Here is a 9,817-nt window from a genome sequence, read left to right on the forward strand (position 1 = left end):
TTGTCCCTCTGGGTTCCCACCCTCTCCCCTTCTCAATGGAAAAGCACCAGGTTAAAGATGGATTCCAGTTCAGGTGACATGATCACATGTCACTGTAAGACTTCATCACCCACTTGCCAGCACACAGGTATCCAGGAAGACTCACAAGTAAAACAGAGCCATCTACAGACAATTGTCCTGGTTAATAGGAGCCATCAAGATTCCAAACCATCATTAATCACCCACACTTTGCATAATTACAATAGACCCTCAGAGTTATATTTTATATTTTTAGTGTGACAAAGTTCCTCCTCTATCTTGGTGGGTCCTGCGCTTATTGGCGGATTTTCTTGCCTCAGAGATTCACCATGTGGGTTGGGGAACAGCCCAGAGACCTTCCCCTCTGGAAGAACCCACAGTCCAGGTCAATTGGGAGGTTTGGGGGGAACCCAGGCCCGCCCTCTACTCCGGGTTCCAGCCCAGGGCCCTGTGGACTGCAGCCATCTATAGTGCCTCCTGTAACAGCTGCATGACAGCTACAACTCCCTGGGCTACTTCCCCATGGCCTCCTCCAAACACCTTCCTTATTCTCACCACAGGACCTTCCTCCTGGTGTCTGATAACGCTTGTGCTCCTCCGTCTTCCAGCAGCTCTCCCTCTCAGCTCCTTGCGCCTCTTGCTCCCAGCTCCTCACACTCGCACCACAAACTGAAGTGAGCTCCTTTTTGAAACCCAGGAGCACTGATTAGCCTGCCTTAATTGATTCTAGCAGCTTCTTCTTAATTGGCTCCAGGTGTCCTAATTAGCCTGCCTGCCTTAACTGGTTCTAGCAGGTTCCTGATTACTCTAGTGCAGCCCCTTCTCTGGTCACTCAGGGAACAGAAAACTACTCATCCAGTGACCAGTATATTTGCCCTCTACCAGACTCCTGTACCCCACTGGTCTGGGTCTGTCACACTAGTTTCAGATACAAGAGTGATACATTTATACAACTAGGATGACCACACTCAGATTATAAACTTTGTAATGATACCTTACAAGAGACCTTTTGCATGAAGCATATTCCAGTTACATTATATTCATACTCATCAGCATACGTTCATACAATCATATAGAATGCAACATCACACACCTCACAGGGAAAAATCCTTGGTTATTTGCTTTTGAGGCTGGGCTAGTTAACCGGCAGACTCATCCATATGGCAATGATGATTGCTCCTGTCTGTGGCTGTGCTGCTCTTTCTGGAAGTCTTGGGTGCTGAAGATCGTGTGCAGTTGGCTCAGTTCTGTTCCTTTATTAACAATCTCTTTAAAGTAATAAACACGTCAGCTCTTCCAGAGGGTTTGCTTTGAATTTATTGAGTTGGTTGCCTTGCCAGTTCTTATGTGTGTTTGCTTTGTGTGAGAACGGATGGTCCAGGGGCTAGGCTGGGATTTGGGAAACCCAGACTCAATTCCCTCTTCTGCTTGGGTTCAAGTCCTTCCTCAGACTTCCTGTGTGACCTTGGGAAGCCTCTCTCTGCCTCAGTTCCCCATCTGTACAATGGAGATAATAACACTTCCTGGCCTCATAGGGGCTTGGGGAGGAAAATACAGGGAAGACTGTGAAGTGCTCAGATGCTACAGCAATGGATGTCATTTAAGTACCTTAGATAGATTACTACAGGCTGTAGCATTAGCCCTTGGAACTTGTGGGTTCTTTGTTTTGTTTTGGCTGCCGTAGACAACCCCTCATAATTTAGACAAGATTGTCATTTAGGGTATGTATACCCGGGAAGGTGTCGTCATGCTTTTTGCATTGTCATAGCTATATTGATCCCAGGATATGAGAGAGACAAAGTGGGGGAGGTAATATCTTTTATTGCACCAGCTTCTATTGGTGAAAGAGACAAGCTTTCAAGCAACACGGAGCTCTTCTCTGTGTAACTCGAAAGCATGTCTCTATCACCACCAGAAACTGGTGCAATAAAAGATATTAGCTCACACCTACCTTGTCTTAGTGGTGCTTTAACATGTGTTAGCTCCCATAGTTGTAAGTTCTAGTGTGGACAATACATAAATGTTTGTGGCGTTGTGACCAAAAATTCAAGGGTGTATGTCCCTGGATGGCTACGTTTCAGCTGTCAAGTGGAGTGTATTTGTGGAGAGGAGCCACACCAAGTGGGAGTGACCCAGCCAGAATTCCTCTAAACCACAGTCTTTTTTCATAGGGGTGCAGTCTATAAATTTTCCTTCCTCTCACCCCCACCCTGATGCAGGTTTGCTGGCCAGTATAGATGGAGGTGGGGCCATAGGCCTGCTCTAACCCCAGCTGCAAGGGAGTGAGGGCATGCACATTGTGACTTCACTTTTCCCTTCCCCCAGCCACAATCTGGCCTTAAATATTTTGCAGACCCAAGCAACCGCCTGATCTGCCTGCATGGCTCAGTCGTCTTGGTTACTATGGTTAGCCATTCTGAATTAGTGCATTTTTCTTTTTTTCTTGAGAGCGAATAGGAACGCATTTGAATTTCAATGCTACACAGATGTGGGGAGGGCAGGGCCGGTGCTACCATTTAGGCCTACTAGGCGGTTGCCTAGGGCACCAAGATTTGGGGGCGCCAAAAAGTCCTTTTTTTTTTTCTTTTTTTTTCTTTTAACAGCGGCCGCTGCGCTGGGAGGGAGAGGGAGTCTGAGCCGCTGGCAAGCAGCCCAGGGGTTCCCCTGGGTCAGCGCGCCGCCGGCAGCCCAGGGGTTCCTCTGGGTCAGAGCTGCCGCACGGATCCCCGGGCCAGGGGGTGGGGAGCTGCTACAGGGGGGTGCCTCAGGGCGGGGGGGGGGGAGCTGCCACAGGGGGGGTCGCGCGTCAGGGCAGGGGGGGAGCTGCCGCGAGGGGGCCACCTCAGGGTGGAGGGGGGGGCGGGGAGCTGCCGCAGGGCTGGGGGGGGGGGGGGGCGCAAGGTGGAAGTGCGAAACTTCCTTGCACCAGCCCTGGGGGAGGGAGGGTGTAAAGGTCAATGGAGCTGAGGAATGAGAGTGAGCTGTAACCGTCTGGACTTTACTCTCTCATGTAATCTGTAACCAGACAAACTTCGCCCAAAACCCAGTCGAATCCAAAACAAAAAAGACACCACATTGAACCAGAAAGGTGAGTTTCTTTACTTAGAGTCCTTATTCCCGACTGCATTTTTCATGCTTTCAACAATCAATCTGCAAACTTGGCGTGTGTCCAGAACCCCAGGGAGGACTGTGATTGGCAAGTGTGAAAGAAAGGTATGATAGGGAAATGTTATGCCTTTGTTTGAAAACTACTTGCTGCACACATACAGAGCAGCATTTCTGTATTAATTTCATCATGTGCTGAAAGCACACATCCAGAAGCGTACTTTTTGCTATGACTTTGGATAAATGTAAGTAGCTTTTTTTCTTTTTCTTCTTCTTTATTATAGCTTCTGTTCATAAAAGAGAGACAAGACGGGTGAGGCAGTATCTTTTATTGCAGCAAGTTTTGTACATGGCAGGGACAAGCTTTCGAGCTTCATGGAGCACTTCTGCAGGGCACTTATGTTCTTAAAATGACATTTACTGATATAGTTTATAATACATATGTGTGTAGCTAAAGTTGTATACAAAATATGGAGTAAAATAAGTCCCATTTTCAAAAGTGACTCAGACACTTAGGAGCCCAAGTTCCATTGACTTTCAATCAGATTTAGGCTCCGAAGTACCTACATTCATTTTGAAAATGGGACTCAATAAAATTGTTCAAAGTGGCCATAGTTCCTATGAAACAAGAAGTAATTAAAGTTGTAGGTAGTTTTCCTTTATGTGCTCCATTTTTTTTTAAATTGCCTTCCAACTTTCTGGATAGAAAAGTAATAAACTTCCTCCTGAATTTTCTCATGATGTCTCAGATTGGGGAATTTGCTTAGCAAGCATCAAATAAATCATTCTACTTCTTATCTCCCTCCAACTGTTGATTGAACTAACCAATTGGTTTGACACCTGGGAAGCTTACAATAGGGTATGAGACTTTGTCTTTTACTGAGCATTTGGAAAGTGCTGGATTACAGATATTTATTTGCTACGTAAGCAAAAATTACCCATTTTAAATGTTTTTGCCCCCACAAGGTCTTTTGCTTATTGCTTTATTGGGTGCCTTAACGGAAACCCAAACAATTGAGAACATGGAAATGTACAGTTTTATTTCATCTTAACTCTGAATTTCCTGGGTTTCTAATGTTTGGGGCTTTTTTGTAATAATGGCAATATTCTTGCCATGTTACTTAACCTTTAAATCACTGATACATTCTCTCATCCTTTGCCGCGGCTTAACAGTTTTATTGCCTGGCCTTCGCTTAAAGGTCTCTAGGATGGAGCAGTCCAGCACTGGGTCAGTATGGCACTATGTGAGTCCTTACTTTAAAGACACATCCTTAGCCATACTCACGCAGCAGCACAAAGCAGCCTTAAACCTGGCTTAAAGGGTCAGGGGCTGATTCCTCCAGCATTGGGGAACCTCCAGTAGTGCAGGTGGTAGCAGCTCCAGTGCTGTCCCTGGTACCATGGAGCAGAGGGTGTGGCTATGGTAAACAGGAGGGGCTATCCCCTGCCAATCAGTACAGCTCCTTGGGGCTATGAGTAGGCTTTGGGATACTTTATTTAAATAATGGTTTATTGGATATGGGATTTTTTTTTAAAATGAACAAATTAAAAAATCCAGCCGCATGCTGGGAATAGGTTTTGGGACTACAAGGCTAATAAAAAAGCCAGGCTGTTGCAACCAGGGGCCCTCCACTTCCTGTGCTTTGCACTTTCCTCCACTTCCTTGTACCTGTGTACACCAGCATTCAACTCTCTCGGCCTAAGGCAAGGCATTATGCTGCAGGAACAGCATCGGGGAACCCCACAAAGGCTTGCTGGTGGCCCACCAGGTGAGAAACACTGTGCTATGGGGTGTAGTCCTAGCAGAAAATTAATAACTGGGTTTAATGAGAGCTGCAGTGAACTGCACCTGCTGGAGGAAAAGTGCTCAGCTACTCAAATAACTCCATCCTGCACAAATCGCTGCAGACGCAGTCAATGAAGCTCCAGTAAGAAGCATTATGTTATCAGAAGCTCTCCATTTGCTGACCATACCATGAGGGCAGAGATAAGACGAGTCCCTATGTTTGGATTCAGTCTGCCCAAATGTCAGGGGTTTGGTTTGGCCTGTTATAGAGAGGAGTTACCCACCAAGGTCTGATTCAGATCCAAACTCCAGGCAGATTCAGATGCAGGAGTGCAGTTTATTCCCATCTCAACACAGCAGCACAATTTCTATCATCTTCTGAACCCTGCCTTTTCCAATTAACCCTTTCCCAAGCCACAGTTGTCTTCTCTTGATGTCTTCATGATTTAGTTGTTTACACACACGGCTGATTAAACTTGTTAAACTCGGTCACTAGTAAACCCCAGAATGCCATCTGAGAATTCTCTCTTGGCACCTTCACCGTAAATTCCAGTTTCTCTCTGGTTATCAAGTGAAAAACTTGAAAGGGCGAAGGAATTCCCTTTCCCTGACTCTGTAAGTACAAATTATTAATGAAACTGTCTCAACAAAGGCAAATGAGAAGGATCAAATGTGAATCCACAGGATGAAAAAGAAATAATCAGAACCCCACATTTTCAGGAACACTGAGGTCCACAGATCCCATTGGCAATCAGGACACTTCTATGTAGTCACATGTGACCTTTTCAGCCTGTTTCACCTTGATCTTCCAGGTGCCTGATGGAAAGCTGTATTTATACAGTGCCCCATCAGTGTAGAATCTGAGCACCTCGCAATCTTTGATGTATTCATCCTCACAATACCCTGGGAGGTATTGTGTTCTGTTCTCCCCACTGTACAGAGGGGGAACTGACACACAGAGTGACTAAGGGAGGTACCCAAGGTCACACAAGAAGCCTATATTAGAACAGAAACTTGAACCCAGGTCTCCTAAGTCCTAGGCTAGCAACCTAACCACTGAGCTGTTCTTCCTCTCTGCTACTTTTGTCTTTTGCATCTCACTCCTACTATGTTCCCCGTTCTTCTGGACTGAAACGAGGGCAGGTGCTTATGTTGTTAACTTGCAGGCCTTTGCATGAGGGTCCGAGGAGTCCTCTCTCCTCAGACAGAAAACTGTGTAAATTGTCCAAGACAAGCCAGTTCTTAAAAACAAGTTTTATGTAAAGAGTTACAAGCATGGGAACAAACAGAGAACAAACAAACAAATTTAAACACTCAACACTGCTCAGGGTTGCCTGGCCCCAAGGCCCCCCCAGGATGGCCTACTGCCAGGGGCAGTTACAGGAACCCTTTCATTCTCTTATAAGCAAAGATCCTTCTGTGCCCCACGTTGGTAACCGCTGACAGTCTGTCCTTGCTGGCTTCCTGCTGTGTGAGTGTGTCTTGTTTTAAGTGGAAAAGATGCCCTGCTATTCCAGTCGGAATCCATTATCCTATTGCCTAATATAGGTGTCCTGGTTAGCTAACGACCTCCTATTGTCAAGGCAGGCAAATGGCATTCCAGGAGATTACAGCCTACTCCACGGTGATAGTTTGAGAGCTAGATGATATCCCAGTTACAGGGCTGGCTGCCGCTCTTTCACCTTTCTGGTCTCTACGAGTGCGTCCCCTCAGGCACCAGGCTTCCTGCGTTCACCACTCCTGGGGTGGAATCAGCCGTTTCACCCACTCTTGAGACTGGGCGCTGGGCTACAGCACCCTTTGTGACAACCACGTTTACCCAACAGGACCGACTAGGTTCAGCACCCGGGGTCCTTCCCTTTGGGAATCTGTGACCAGTGGTGCGTACAGTCAGAGTGTCAGCTTCACCCAAAGCATTGTCTGTTTTGGAGCAGGAATAAAGCCCCGAGAGAAAAAGGATTGAAAACAGCCTACACACGTCCATCTTGGCAGTCGATCCTACCCATGTGGTGGATGGTAACTAGGGTTACCATATGTCCGGATTTTCCCGGACATGTCCGGCTTTTTGGTCCTCAAATCCCCGCCCGGGAGGAATTTCCAAAAAGCGGGACATGTCCGGGAAAATAGGGAGGCATGGTAAGGGGACCGCCTCCTCCTCGGGCTCCAACTTTCCCGGCTCCCGCCGCTCTCCCCAGCGCAGCAGCAGCCGGAGCCCGGGAGGAGGTGGCTGCAAGCTCGGATGCTGCCGCCGGCCGGCGCCGCTCAGCCGGAACCGGGGCCCGAGCCGAGCCGGGCCGGAGCTGCTGGGACCGGGGCTGGGGATGCTCGGCCGCCGGCCAGCGCCGCTCGGCCAGGGCCGGGGCCAGGCCGGAGCCACTCAGCCGGGGCCGGGGCCGGTGCCCCGGGGCCCGAGCCGAGCTGGAGTCACTAGGGCCTGGTCCGGGGGTGCTCGGCCAGGGCCGGGGCCGGGGCCGCTCGGTCGGAACCGGGGCTGGCGCCCCAGGGCCCGAGCTGAGCCGGGCCGGAGACGCTGGGGCCAGAGCCTCTTGGCCGGCCGCCGGAGGGAGCCGCTCAGCCGGGGGGGCCAGACTGGGCCGCGCCTCCTCGCGCCCACCCCCCACCACCCCAGCTTACCTGCTGCCTGCCTGCCTGCCTGTTTCAGGCTTCTCGTGAACATTTGATTCGCGGGAAGCAGGGGAGGGGGAGGAGCAGGGGGGTGGAGCGTCCAGGGGAGGGGGCGGAGTTGGGGAGGATTCTTTGGGGAAGGGGCGGAGTTGGGGCGGGGAAGAGGCGGAGTTGGGGCAGGGCCGGGGGCGGGGAAGGGGCGGAGTTGGGGCGGGGCCGGGGGCCCTTGGAGTGTCCTCTTTTTCCAGGACTGCAATATGGTAACCCTATGGTAACCTAATGTTGGGCTGCCAGCCCCCTACTGGAACTTAGTGAGTTAGTGAGACTTTGTCCGGCCCTCTCCCCCACTAGAAGAAAGGAGAAGGGCCAAAGAGGACTCAGAATCCTGAGACTGATAGTCCCCAGGGCCACTGGGGAAGAGGCTCGTTCTCCAAATCAGCCAGCTTGACAGGGTGGGCAGGCCAAAGAGTGAGTCAATAGCCTGGGTCCCCTCCTTGTGAGCTGGGGCTGCCAGAGCAGAGCCAAGGAGATAGCAGCAGCTGGAGCTTGGCTGGAGACAGCAGCAGCAGCACTGAGTTGGCGGGGGGGGGGGGGGGGGGACAGAGCTGGGCTGGAGGCAGAAATAAGCTAGAGAGGGAGCTGGAGCAGCCTGGAGCCAGGAGCTGGGGCAGCGCAGACCAGCCACACCGAGGGTGAGCCAGGGCTGAGCTGCAGTGGGAGCCAGGGGGCCAGAGCCGGAGAGCGACCGCCGTCTGGGCCACAAGTAACACTGGAGCAGAGAGAGATGAGCAGCTGAGGAGGGCAAGGGAGGACCCTGGGCAGTGAGGGCCCAGCAGAGGGAGATGTCGCCAGACAAGAGGCCTTGAGGCCGGAGTTGGAGGGGGGACATGACCCTGGACGGAAGGGGCCGACGCTGGGGAGAAGGATCTCATTAGAGCCTGAGGGCGTGTATCCACCACCAGAGCAGTGTCTGACCTGTGGTATCACCACAGTGCTGCCAGGGCCTGGTAGGGAGGCTTGGGAGGTGTGAGGAACAGGCTGTGAACTTTCCTTATATCTCGGACACTGCTGTTCATGGTGTTCTCCATGCCCATGGGGGTGGGGAGTGGGGCTTCCTCCTTTAACCGTTTCCATTCTTCCAGTTGCTCTTTAATTAATTGTTTTTGGTTTAAACTTAGAGCAGTGCTCAATGTGTCAGGAAAGCAGCCGGTGAGGAGAAAGCACCCCGGCATGGGGACACCCTAGCCCCTGTCCTGATTGACCACGACACGATTGGGGGTCGAGCCCCACAGGAATTCTGGGCCCAGCCTTGTCGGGGTTACAAGGACTCTGCCACACAGGAGAGGGGAAGGGGAGCTCTCGACGTCAGCAGGCCTCTGGGTGAAGGGAGTGGGAGCGAGGACTCAGATCCTTTCGCTAGCCCATTTCACTGGGGTAGTGCAGAAACCAGGAAAGTTCCCCACAATAGCGGGACTATTCCCACGGTTACACTAGGCAGGCTTCACTTCCTCAGGCACCCCTCAGTGGGTAACTGGCTCTCAGCCGGATTCTCCCAAACAACTACTGCTCCACCTCTGGAGAGAAAGTTCCTTTGGTCTTCTGTACTCGTGACCCCTTTCCTTTCATGGTCCCAACCAGTTCTATAGGTTGCCAGGAGGCAGAATCTTCAAAGCTAATAGTTTGGGCATTGATTCTGAAAGCCCTTAATTGTTTGCTGAGGGGTGGCTTATCCTGAGCCATTCTTGCTCTTTCTGCTTGTCTTTTCTAACAGGCCCCTATTAGACTAGCCCACTATTGTCCTACAGTGACCCTCCAAATAACCAGGTCAACCTACAACATTCATAAACTATTGCAGAGCAGTTGCAAACTGTCACTGGATCTTAATGGCCATGTCTCACCCCAATGGTTACTCCCTGAGATGGTGGCTGGGTCTGAAAGAGCCTGGGAAGGGTTTCCTCCACAAAAGAGCTTCCACCCCTTTGCCTTTCGCACAAGTCCTCAAACATAATTTTAGCAATTGGCCATATGGGGCGAAATTCTGGCCCCATTGAAATCAATGGGACTTTTGCTTTTGACTGCAGTGGGACCAGGATTTCATCCATAAATCTTAGTTTGCTGCTGAGCCCACTTAACGGATTCAAGAGACTGACTTCAGGCAAGCCAGACTTGAACATTTTGGCAAGGGTTTAAAAGACACCAGTGCCTGGTGCTGCTGAAAAGCAGGGATGTTAAGATAACCACAGTTGTTGGTCACAGATGGGCATTGCCCTTAATCCTAAAGAC

Source organism: Emys orbicularis, chromosome 8 (genome assembly GCF_028017835.1).
Source record: "Emys orbicularis isolate rEmyOrb1 chromosome 8, rEmyOrb1.hap1, whole genome shotgun sequence".
Lineage (NCBI taxonomy): Eukaryota > Metazoa > Chordata > Testudines > Emydidae > Emys > Emys orbicularis.